Source organism: Penaeus monodon, chromosome 14, assembly GCF_015228065.2.
Source record: "Penaeus monodon isolate SGIC_2016 chromosome 14, NSTDA_Pmon_1, whole genome shotgun sequence".
Lineage (NCBI taxonomy): Eukaryota > Metazoa > Arthropoda > Malacostraca > Decapoda > Penaeidae > Penaeus > Penaeus monodon.
This window is the reverse complement of record NC_051399.1, coordinates 36,105,257-36,116,662: the sequence shown is the minus strand read 5'-3', so window position 1 is coordinate 36,116,662 and position 11,406 is coordinate 36,105,257. Positions and strand designations below refer to the sequence as shown.

At 33.6% G+C, this 11,406-nt stretch overlaps 1 long non-coding RNA gene across 1 annotated transcript; it reads left to right on the top strand.

The window, feature by feature from the left end:
- Positions 1-879: 879 nt before the first annotated feature.
- Positions 880-9,370, top strand: LOC119581076. Its single transcript, XR_005229437.1, has 2 exons — positions 880-1,060; positions 8,356-9,370. It is a non-coding gene; the product is annotated as an uncharacterized LOC119581076 (long non-coding RNA).
- Positions 9,371-11,406: the final 2,036 nt, after the last annotated feature.

Here is an 11,406-nt window from a genome sequence, read left to right as displayed (position 1 = left end):
ATTATTTTCATTGCTAAGGTTGTAGATCGGTTTATTTAACCAAGGGAAAAAATTTAAAAAGAATTTACCAAGGTGGGTGTGTTGTTGATTAGAAGGTCGTTAAATGAAGTAGATCCCCATTATTAATTTTTTTTTTTCCCATTCTGAATTTGATGGTCAGAATGCTTGTTGACCAAAACTAATTATTGTTTTGTAAGGAAGGGTCCCCATAGGGGGCAGGGACAAAATTTTTGGGTCACTCACAAAAGGTTACAAACCCTCTGTTCTAGATATTGGATGGAAATAACTGAAAAATGTCAGTGAAGAAAAAAAAAAAAAATTAAATGGGGAATTTTAAAAAGTAGATAAATCTACATATATCCTTCACCCCCATAGTAATTTTTTATCTAGTATTTATGTCCCTGTTCTTTTTTTTTTTTTTTTTTGATGAAATGTGTTTTTTTTGCACAATGATAGGTTTGAGTGAAATTGTTAATTTTTAGTTTTTAAGAAATTTATGCTTCTCATTAGTGAATTTAATTAAAGGAATGATAGTTTTAGTGTTGGTATCTTTGATTTTTTAAGTCGATGAGTATTTTTTTTTTTTTTTATAATAAATTGAACTTGACTTTTTTTGATGCTTTTTATGATTGATATACCCTTATGTATTAAGGTCATGTTTGATTTTTTTGTGTTTGATTATTTTAAAGTTTTTTAATACATATTGGTTATTTAAACATTTTTTGATCAGAAAGCTTTATTAAAGGCTTTTAACATTTAAAGGGTTTTATCTAAATTTTAGGTTTTTAAAAAGTGTTTGAAAACCAGATTTGATAATACAGGGGAAGGGCATAGTGATTACGTGAGACTTAAAAAAAACATTTTTTATTCCAGCGTGCGCGACGCATTGATGCACCATGATTGGGGACCCAATGAATTTTGTGCACACTGGACATTGGCTCGGGTGATGTGCAAATGGGAAACAACCAGCTGGTGCAATGCAGCGCAAAAAAGAGCAAAGGGGGCTAGAACAAGCCTGCCGACAATCACATGTTGACGGTTGTGCCGTCAGAGATCATAGGTGTGGTTATATCTTTTTGGTGGGTTTGAGGTTTGGGAGTGGGGTTAATATAAAATTATTTAATTTTTCACGGGAGGTTTTACGTATCTTTTTTTCAGAAATTTTGGGTGATCACTATTAAAATTCCCTTTTGAAATGTTGTTGATTTATTCCCCCAAAATCTTGAACTAAAAAGAGTATTTATTTGGAAAATTGGGGATGACAGGAAAATGTGCCTAAATGTGTGGTTTTGCAACGAATAAATTTTTTTCATTTTTGGGATTTTAAAGGTGATAAAAAGTTATTTTTTATTTTGCAAGGACAATGAAGAAAAAAGCGAGAATCTTTCTTTTGTTCAGTGGGGGGATTGGTAATAAAAATTTTTTTAATGGTTGGTTATTTAGATTCAAATTTTTCCCTTCTGCAGCTTCGGCATGTATTTGCGTGTGCCTGTTTTTATATATACAAAAATGTTGAATACCAAAAATTTTTTAATATAATATCTGTGGAAATTGAAAAAACCAAAATTAGCATGGGGAAAAGAGCAAGTTACAAAAAAAAAAAGAAAATGACTCACCCCCTGAGGGGTTTCCGAAAACCATCTGCAAAAAGTACACAGGTGAACCATGAAAGGAAACAGAAACCCTTTTTTGCCTGTGTCAGCTTTCTTTTACACCCTTTTTGGCATGCCTTCAGGATCATGAGGATGTGAATCAATGGATGAGCAGCTCACGCAGTTTGATATTGAGTCAGAAGGGTGATGAGCATGTGCCGAAACAAGGGGAAACAAAAGAGGAAAAAAAAGGAAGGGGGAAAATCAAAAAAATTTGCATTTCCTCCAATTATAAAAAATTTGTCATCTACACATTACAAATATAGGGTCATTAATTGTTTTTTATTATTATATTATTATATTATTATTATTATTATTTTCATTTTTAATTTATTATTTTTTATTTAATAAAAATAAAATTATTATTTTTAGTAGTAGATATAGGTAATTGAATAGTAGTAATATTCTATTATTATTTATATTATTTTTTATTTTTTTTTTTGTTTTTTTTTATTTTGTTTTATATTAATTTTTTTGTTTTATTTATTATTATTTATATTATTATTATTATTTTTATTTTATTATTATTATTAATATTTTATTAATTTTATTTATTATTATGATTATTATTATTATTTTTTATTATTATTTTTTTTTTTTTTTATATTATTATAATTTTTTTAAAGATCATTATTATTGTTATTGTTTGTGGTATTATTTTATATATTTATTTTTATTTTATTTATTTATTTTTTTTATTTATTTTTTTTTTTTTTACTAATATCATATACAATCAGTTTTTATTATTGTTATTTGTTGTGTGTTTTTTGGAGATGTAAAGAGTGTTCATATTTTTTAAAATAGGAGATAAATTAATTATTTTTAATTATTTTATTAATTTTATTAACTACATTATAATCCTTAGAATAATTTTATTTTATTTTGGTTTTTTGTTTTGTATTTTTGAAATGGTACAATACATTATGAAAATTTTGGGGAAAAATTTTTGGGAGGGGTGAAAAATAAAAGCCAATACATATTTTGGGGATCTTAATTTAAAAGAAAAATTTCTAAAAATTTCATAAAGCAAAAATTTTAAAAGTTTAGGGATTTTCTTGTAAAATTTAGACTGGATTGAAATCACTTAAAACCCAAATTTCCCCGGCTGGGGGGAACCGCAAAGCCGGGAATTAGCCTCAAAAACTGTATTTTTTTTTTTTTTAAACAAAATGGGGAATAAATATAAAAATTTCAAAAAAAAAAAAAAAACACCCCCAAACCAATTGGCAGGAATTTGAAAAATATCTAAAATGGTTTTTCCAAATTTCGGGGTTTTGGAACATGAGAAAATTTTTACAAAAATCCCCCGGGGAAAGGCCTTACAATAGGGCAGATGGGGGTAGGGCCAAATTCAGGGGGCCCCCTTGGTTTTCTCAAAAAAGTTTCAAGTTTTTTTTTCTCTTTCTCTTCCCCAAACCCCTTCTGTCTATTCCTTAGGTGTATTAGTCGTGCTGAAAGGTTGAAAGGCTAGCTTTGTGTCAGTTTTGAACAGCCTCAAGGAACCATGGCCATGTTTTTCCCTTTTGGTTTAATTGTCTATCCTAAACTGTTCTTTCCTCACAGTTTTCAGGCTACACTTGGCCAACAATGAAGATTTTTTTACACTTATCAGGGCATTATGCTTGCCCCTCATCAACTAGTCTATTTGATTTGACTATTAAAGTTTCCCAACCTTACTCGACAGTATCCTCCTCTTAGCAGTGTCTCCAAATACATGTAGGCAAAGTTTCCTTTTGCAGTCATTTGATTGTTCATTTTTTGTAATAGTTACTTATGAGTCCCAAGCTCATGCATTATTTACCCCGACTGACCTCACTGGCCAAAACCTATTTCCCACCCAGTCTCACTTCCTAATATTTTTTCTGAAACTATTTTCAACTGTTCAAATTGTTCTGCACAAAACACACATGTGCCCGTTGTGATGAAGCTGCCCTGCCTGTCTGAGGGAGCAGTTTTCAGATTCAAACAAGGCCTCACTCTATGCTAGGCCCAAGAAGAAGCACTCAGCAATGCTTTTCTCTCGCTACCTGTTCCTGTCCACTCCACTCCTCTCTCTTAATCCCAAGATGTTTTTAAGCATCTCCCCAGTATCTCTTCCCCACCCCTTTCTATCCTCCCTTTACTCCCTCTCTCTCCCAGTCAAATTCTTTTGCCATTCTAAATCCAGATACTCCAGTCTTTACCACTTCCCTAGTGTCTACCTCCTTCGTCTCACTTAACCTGTTGCACAGGCAAATCTAAAAGTTCCACCCCATCTCCTCTACCCCATTCTCTTCTACACCCCTCTCTTCTTTACTCCTTGGACATCTGTCTCCTCTTCCCTTCTTAAGAAAACCTTCGTTTCTCTGACTCTCCCTTCCAGATACTCTTGAAGACATCCAAAACTTTCCCAAACATGATCAAGAGAATAAGAATGCTCTCCTCTCATCCAAACCCCCATCTCGCTACTCCCATTCCTCTATTTCAAGGTGACTGCTGACATCCATCCATCCTCCTCCTGTGTTACCCTATTTTTTCTCCCCACCACTCTTCCCAACACACCCAATCCTCCCTTTCCATGTGCCATCTCCATTATCCTTTCTGCTCCCACCTGGATGCTTATGTGACTCCCTTTCCCACAACAGTGTTTTCTCCTGATCCTTCCCCCCTGACATTCTTTCTGATACTTCACCTACTTCCTGTACCTTTTTCTTATTTTCCCCTGGTTCTTCTCTCTTACTTCTGACACCATTTCTACCCTTATTTTCCCCCTGACTGATTTATAACGGCCCTTTGCACTGTTTCCCCATGTAATGCCCTATTTCATTTCAGACATATAAATACCCACCCTTGATCTAAATGCCCTTTGTCTTTAATCCTCTACCCATTTTACTAATCCCTGCATACACCAATGGCTCCCCCTCTTTACCCTTAGTTCTCTACAACCTTTTTTATCATGTTCCAATCATAACTAATTTTTACATTTTTTTCCACAATACTTGCCATAGTGCTATATGACCTTGATTTATATCCCTTATTAGGGGCATAAAGGGACCATCCCCGAAGGAGGGACTTGGAGGATGTAGAATGTATAAAGTGAGTTAGCTAAACCTATGTTATATGTACACGAATGAGGAAATTACCAAATAACTGTTTGAGCCAATACTAGGTTATTTCTTGGGAGGTCAAAAGGGCAAAGTGCCAACCAGATGCAGGCAATTAGCGGCAGGTACCCCTTATTAACTATCATGCTGTGACCACGGGGTTTAAACATGAACCTACCGTTAGAAAAACCATATATGGACTTTTGCTTATTGCAGTCATGCATATGGCATTTGAAATAACATTGGCAAAAAATTATGTTTTTTGTGAATGTCCAAAAAACAATTTTATACCAATATCAGAAAAAAAAAAATCACAATGATTTATGAAAAAATATTTTGTGAGATTTTTTCTTTCTTTTTTTTTCTCCAAAATGTTTTTTGTGTAAATTTATACAGAATTAGTTTAATGTTGAGGACTCCCTGGGAAAAAATATGCTGTAGCTTATGTAGGCGTCCATATGTGTACCCAGTATGAAGCATTAATATTAAAAAAATAAAAGTTTAAACTAATGCTGATAACTTTTCGGTTTGGTTTCCCTCTCTAACAGTAGGTAATGTCCACTGTCGGCAAACTTGTTTGATTTGAAATTGGTCATTTCCGCTATAACAAGCACTTCAATATGAAGGCCATTCCATGGTTGAAATTTGAACTTCAAAAAATAAGTGATAGTTGATTTTTATGTTGATGATTATAGTATGCAAAGATACCCACTCTAAAAAAAAAAACTATATGGAATTTTTGAAATCGTTCTTATGCTTTTGCGTCATAAGGAGTTAATACAGCTAATGCACCTTTTCATAGGTTTCCAGTAAGAAGTGCATCCTGTGGTGCTACCCTTTGCCAATTAAAAAAAAAAAAAAAAAAAAAAAAAAAGATGCATGGCCTTAAACTGAAAATTGACATAAATATAGCTCACAATGGCAAACAGTCGAAAAAAAAAAGGGTTTAAAGGAAATTCAAAAAAAGGGAGTACTGAGTGGCCTTTTCATAGAGTTGAGAAGAATATGGGATAGGTAATTTAGGGAAAAAATACAAGCTTTGTGGATGGTCCTCACAATGTCCAAGTTAAAACCGTTACTCTTTATGATCAAGAGTGGAGCAAGGTAGGGTTCGCTTGGGACAGTCCCCTTAAGGCTTGCTGTTTTGTCAAAGCCCATTTGATATTAACTATATGATTTCCCAACCCTCATATCTCCTTTTATCATGACCTCAACCACTGCTACTGTACCCTCAAATGCTTCTGTCAAGTTGATTTCCCCCCAGGTCATTAAATCAACCTTCAAAATACAACCTTCCTCCTCCTAAGGGTTTCCACTCCAGCTCCCCTGCACAGGATTTTTCATTTTTACCCTTCCCCCTATTATACTATTCATCCTTATTGTCCACCTCCTAGTAGTAATATCTCGTTCCACACCATTCCCTCTTCCTCGTCCCACCCTGCTACTACTTTCACCTCTACAAACCTTTTGAGTACTCTTTTTAACCAGTGAAGTGGGATCATCTTTGTGAATCCCCTACAGCCCCTACTCGACAGTACCGTCCTCAATGTTCCAAAAACAAGGGGGAAAAATTTTCTTGTGCAGCAGTTCTGATTGTTACTCCTTCTAACAAAATCTACCCTAAATGACCTCACTAGCAAACCTGTTCCTGCCCAGCCTCACCCCTCCCTCATTATTGTTACCAGAAAATGTTTTCCTCTCCCTTTGATTGCCCATGTAAACTAGGATTTATCAGATTGTGGAAATAGCTGCTTGTCTGCCTTGTTTACTTGAGCAATATCAGTATAGTGCTGACGATTTTCCTCAGAGGCTGTAGTAAGTCCTACTCTGATATTGCCAAGATATCTTCCATAGACCTATCCCCCCATAAAGTCCTTCCCCCTTGACCAAAATTGTCAGTGTAAAAATGTTGGTTTTGGCCAAGCACTGTTGTTTCACATTCTCCTGCCCTGTATGTCCCCAGTCTGGTCATGATTGTTTAAATTTACTTTTTCATAGAGGCATTGAGTAAAACTCTTTGAAGTATTATAATATTTCCATAGTAGGTTTTTCCCCTTTTTTGCCATTATTTGTAGTGTAAAAATGTGGTAGGAACTTTTTTTAACTCCCTGTGTATTTCATTGGATAATTGTTTAAAATTTATCTTTTTAAAAATCAAATTATAAACTCTGGCTTTTATTTTAAATGAGGCCTAGGTTGGGTTTAAATTTTTTTTGGTGTTAAAGGAAATTTACAGGTTTATTTTGTTTAATCTAAGAATTTTGTGACTGCAATTGATACAAAATTACACAGGCTTTTTTGAAACCATTTGGAGATCTTTTTTTCAAATTTCATTATAAACAAAATTTTTAATTTATATGCCCCCAGTTTTTGCCCACTTAAAAGATATATTTTTCATTCCAAACCAATTAAAGTGCCAGTAGAGTTTTAAGTTAAAAAAAAGTTTTACAGAAATCTCTTGCATATGATTAGAAGTGGGGATAGATGTCCCTGAATGTATGATAAAGCACATTTTAAAATCATTTTTATTATGTAAAAGGATAAAAAAGTTTACTAGATGTATTCATAAATTTTGCTGTATAAATATTTAAAAAGACAGTGATATAGAGGTGGTAACTGTGGTACATAATAGTATGCAGTGTGATTAACAGAAGAGAAAACCAACAAAGGGAGTGAGGATGAGGAGGTGATGGCAACTAAATTGAATGTTCCAAGCAGTACCCGATATATTAGTGATCTCTAGTGTATATTATTCATAAGTGAAAAAATGTGGAAAAAATCCTGCCAATGTTTGACAAGGACTTCTATGATTTCCGAAATAGAAACTTTTTGAAAGTTGCCCTACCATGGGAAAAAGATTTCAAGGAGTTTAAAAATAACTGAGGAGGTCATGTGTTGTGGGTACATGCACTGTCCCCTTAGGTTTTGGTTTACAAATTGTATTTACACAGTTGCTTTATCATCACCAAGGTCTACCTGGTCACACCTGGTTTACCTATTCCCTGAATTTTTGGATTTTTTTTTTTTTTTTTTTTTTATTGTTACTGTCATTCTTTTTACTACTATTATTATTATTTTCATGATAGTTTTTATTGTAATATCATTATTATTGTTGTATTAGTATTAATTGTGATAGTAGTAATAGAAATAAAAATTTTGGAAGTTGTGTCCTCCCAGGAGCCAGTGCTCTTCCAGTCATGGCTCATAGACATTGCATTCTATGGAAAAGCCCCTTCCAAAAAGCCAAATGAATCTAATCTGATTCCAAGAGGGTTTTGCACTCATGACAAGTCTTTCCCATCACCCCGCCCTTCAGCCAAAACGCTCATGACAGGAAAGTAGCATCGGCCAAATTTTCCGATGACTCAAGCCAAATTTTTAAATGATGTGATGGTTATGTCATCCAGATCATACGGGTTAATGTACTCCTTGGCATCCAAGTGCTTGTGGAGCTATTTGTATTTAAACAAAAGTAATAAAGTAAAACCATAGTGCATGCTTGGCATCATCATATGATTATTTATTTCTAAGTATGAGAGTTACTTATAGTATGAGAGTTAATTTCTAGAAATAATGGTTGTATAATAATACTTCATAAGTGTTATTTTCCTTTTCCACAGAGAATGTACACCTAGAGGATGCATTTGCCAGGTTCTTCCAAGCTATCCTGATACCATCTCGTACTCCATGCTGTTGTCTGCCAATTCAGTTCTGGAGTGGTTATTTTAAGTGTTAAGCAGAGAGTGGAAGACACAGATCTTGCCATTTAGGAGGTCTTAGTATGTGCTACGTCTCATGTCCATGGTGCTCCTTTTATTCAGGTCTTTTACCTTTCTCCAGGTGTCAGTGTCATGCGTATGAAGATGAGTATGTACCAGAGTGGTAGGACCTGTTAGTAATCAATACTTCCAACTGCATTTACAACAGTTTTGAGTGTAAGGCTTCTGATGATGGCACTGCATTTTTTATAACCTTGTAGATTGTCAATTTTGTAAACAGTGCATTTATTTCCTGTTAAAAGTCCTTTCATAGAACCTCATGCTCAAATTTTTGGATGAATATACTAAATGTCAAGAGATGTGATGTTGAGTGTTGTTAGGAGAGAACACGTCAGTAGAGGTACAAAAACTGTTATTTAATAAATGGTGGTCCATTGTGAATGGACTGTATGCACAATTCCTATCTGCACAAGTGAAAAACTTAGAATTTTAAAATTTTCTTTTAATGTCATTTTTAAAATCTCTCTCTATTCCCCATTCCTGTACATGCAGTGAGACCTTCTAGAAAATCGTGGCACAAGATTTTACCGAAATTTAATTTTAGTGCTCGTTAGATTCTCATACCATAAATTGATTTAAGACTCGTTCATTATTTCTGCTGCATTGTTTTAAAACCCTACTTTGCTAATGTCTTTCTTTGGAGTGTGTCATATGTTATGTAACTCCACCTACTATAGTCTTCTTTGGGCAATTACATTGGTTTTTTTATATAAAGCTTTGGGGCTTCACATTAAGGAGATGGTATTATTTAGTTGCTAAGGGAGGGCACTGTTTCATGATATTTTTTGTACAAATAGTGAATGAATGTGCGAATGCAAGTAGCATTCATTTTTTTTTTTTTTTTTTTTTTATCTTTCTCTCCCTCCCAAAAGGAAAGTACTGTCTTTGTTCACTTTTAACTTTGCGGTGCATTTAATACCAAGATCTTGAAACTCTTAAGTAAGGGTGCGGGAGGCTTGTCTTTTGTGCTCTCTTGTTTTCAGTATATATATTTAGAGCGAATCTGCTGTTTCTGAACTTATAGTGCAAGCTGAGAGATCTGTCGTATGTAATATAAAATTCTAACCCCATATTTTAATGGCAAGATGAATGTTGAACATAGAAGGAAGGCAAAGAACTATTGCCATATATTTCTACAATGGAGAAAAGAAAGAAAATGGTGATAATATAGGAAATATGCCAAATATGTATAGATTTTACATGCAATATTTTGATAAGGGACAAGTCCGATGAAAGATTCATTAATTTTTATCATTTTATATTCCGTATTTGTTTGTGGTGCTCCCATGTCTTTCTGCACTTACATTTCCCGAATCTCATCCCCTCCAGCATTGCAATTTTAAGGCTGTACAAAGCAATTTAAGAAGAAGAAAAAAATGACTGGGTTGGCTGTGTACGCCCTGAATCGTGGAGATCTGTTAATTCTTTAATTTAATAATTTACACATTATTATTATGATGCCACATCAGTGGTTTGTGAGCCAAGAATTTTGATCTGTTGATGTATTTAATTTGATTAATTGGTTATTTCCGGTTACTTAGATTATCATTATTATTATATTATTGTTATTATTATGATTATATTATCATTGTTGATATTTTATTGCTATTACCATTATTTTTTTTATCATTTCCAAAGATGATATTATCTATATTGTTATTGCCATTATTATTATTGTCTTATGACTGATTATTTTTATGTCGTATTGGGACTGGCATTAATAGAATATCATAGGTGCAAATCTCTCAGGTAGTTGATTTCTAATAAAAAAGAGTTTTGATAGAAGGTGCCATGAATCTTAAACCAGTCCCAGAACCTGTTTCATTTCATTTTTCATTATAATCATTATTTTTATGATTTTTGTAACTCCTTTTCAGTGTAATAGGCAGGTTAGAACCATGTTTTACTGTTCTACTAAGCATTCCAAACTGCCTGTAGTTAATGTTTTTATGATCATATTTTATGTCGTTATTTTTTCACGTCAGCCAATTTTTTTTTCTTTACTTTTTATATATGCATAAAACATCGGTAATGACAACAAATCCCGTGTAAATACTTCAATACCTGCGGAACCAAACCTCAAAGCCCCTATCCCCCATAACCCCCTCCGTCACTGTCAGAACCTTGTAGCCTTAACCTGTGCCTTGTGTGACCCAGTTCTATGTGATCAGTGTACTCAAGCCTCAACCGGGGACCAGGAGAGTGTGCCCCAACATTTTCCACTTTTTAATGACTCCCCCACCCCCACCCCACCTTTTTGCATACAGGTTATTTTATTTTATTTTATTTTATTTTTTTAAGGAAAACAAACTGGAGATCTGTTTTTCTTTATTCCTTTTCTTTCTTTTTCATGTTGTCCATTAAGCAAAAATTAAAACAAGAAAACACTAACCAAAAAAATAAAAACCTTTGTACATTGATGTTCTTATCAATTTTTTTTTTTTTTTTTTTTTTTTTTCTTAGTGTGTGTATTGTGTACTTGCACACACCCTAGCACTGATTGCATCATGACATTCTCATACCTCTGTGACTCCCATTGGTCAACCAAATTCAGTTGCCTATGAACTCGGTAGGGAAAATTCAAAACTAACACGATTCACACTACAGAGTCTGTGATGATGCGAATGTCCCTAGAGATATCTATTTGTTTTTTTAATGATGACCAGTGTCTTATTTAATTAGGCTTTTTTGTCCCCTGTTGAAATTTAAAAAAATAATATTTAAACAGATGTTCATGTTGTAGGTAGTATGTTAAGCAGTTACCGTTTCATGTTTGTTCATAGAACCTTGTTTTGTGAAATTCAATCCCAAAAACTATAAGAATTTTAATGTATTTGTAGTCAAGTATTTATCTACTATTGTGAATGGTTACCTTTTTTTTTGTATTTGTTT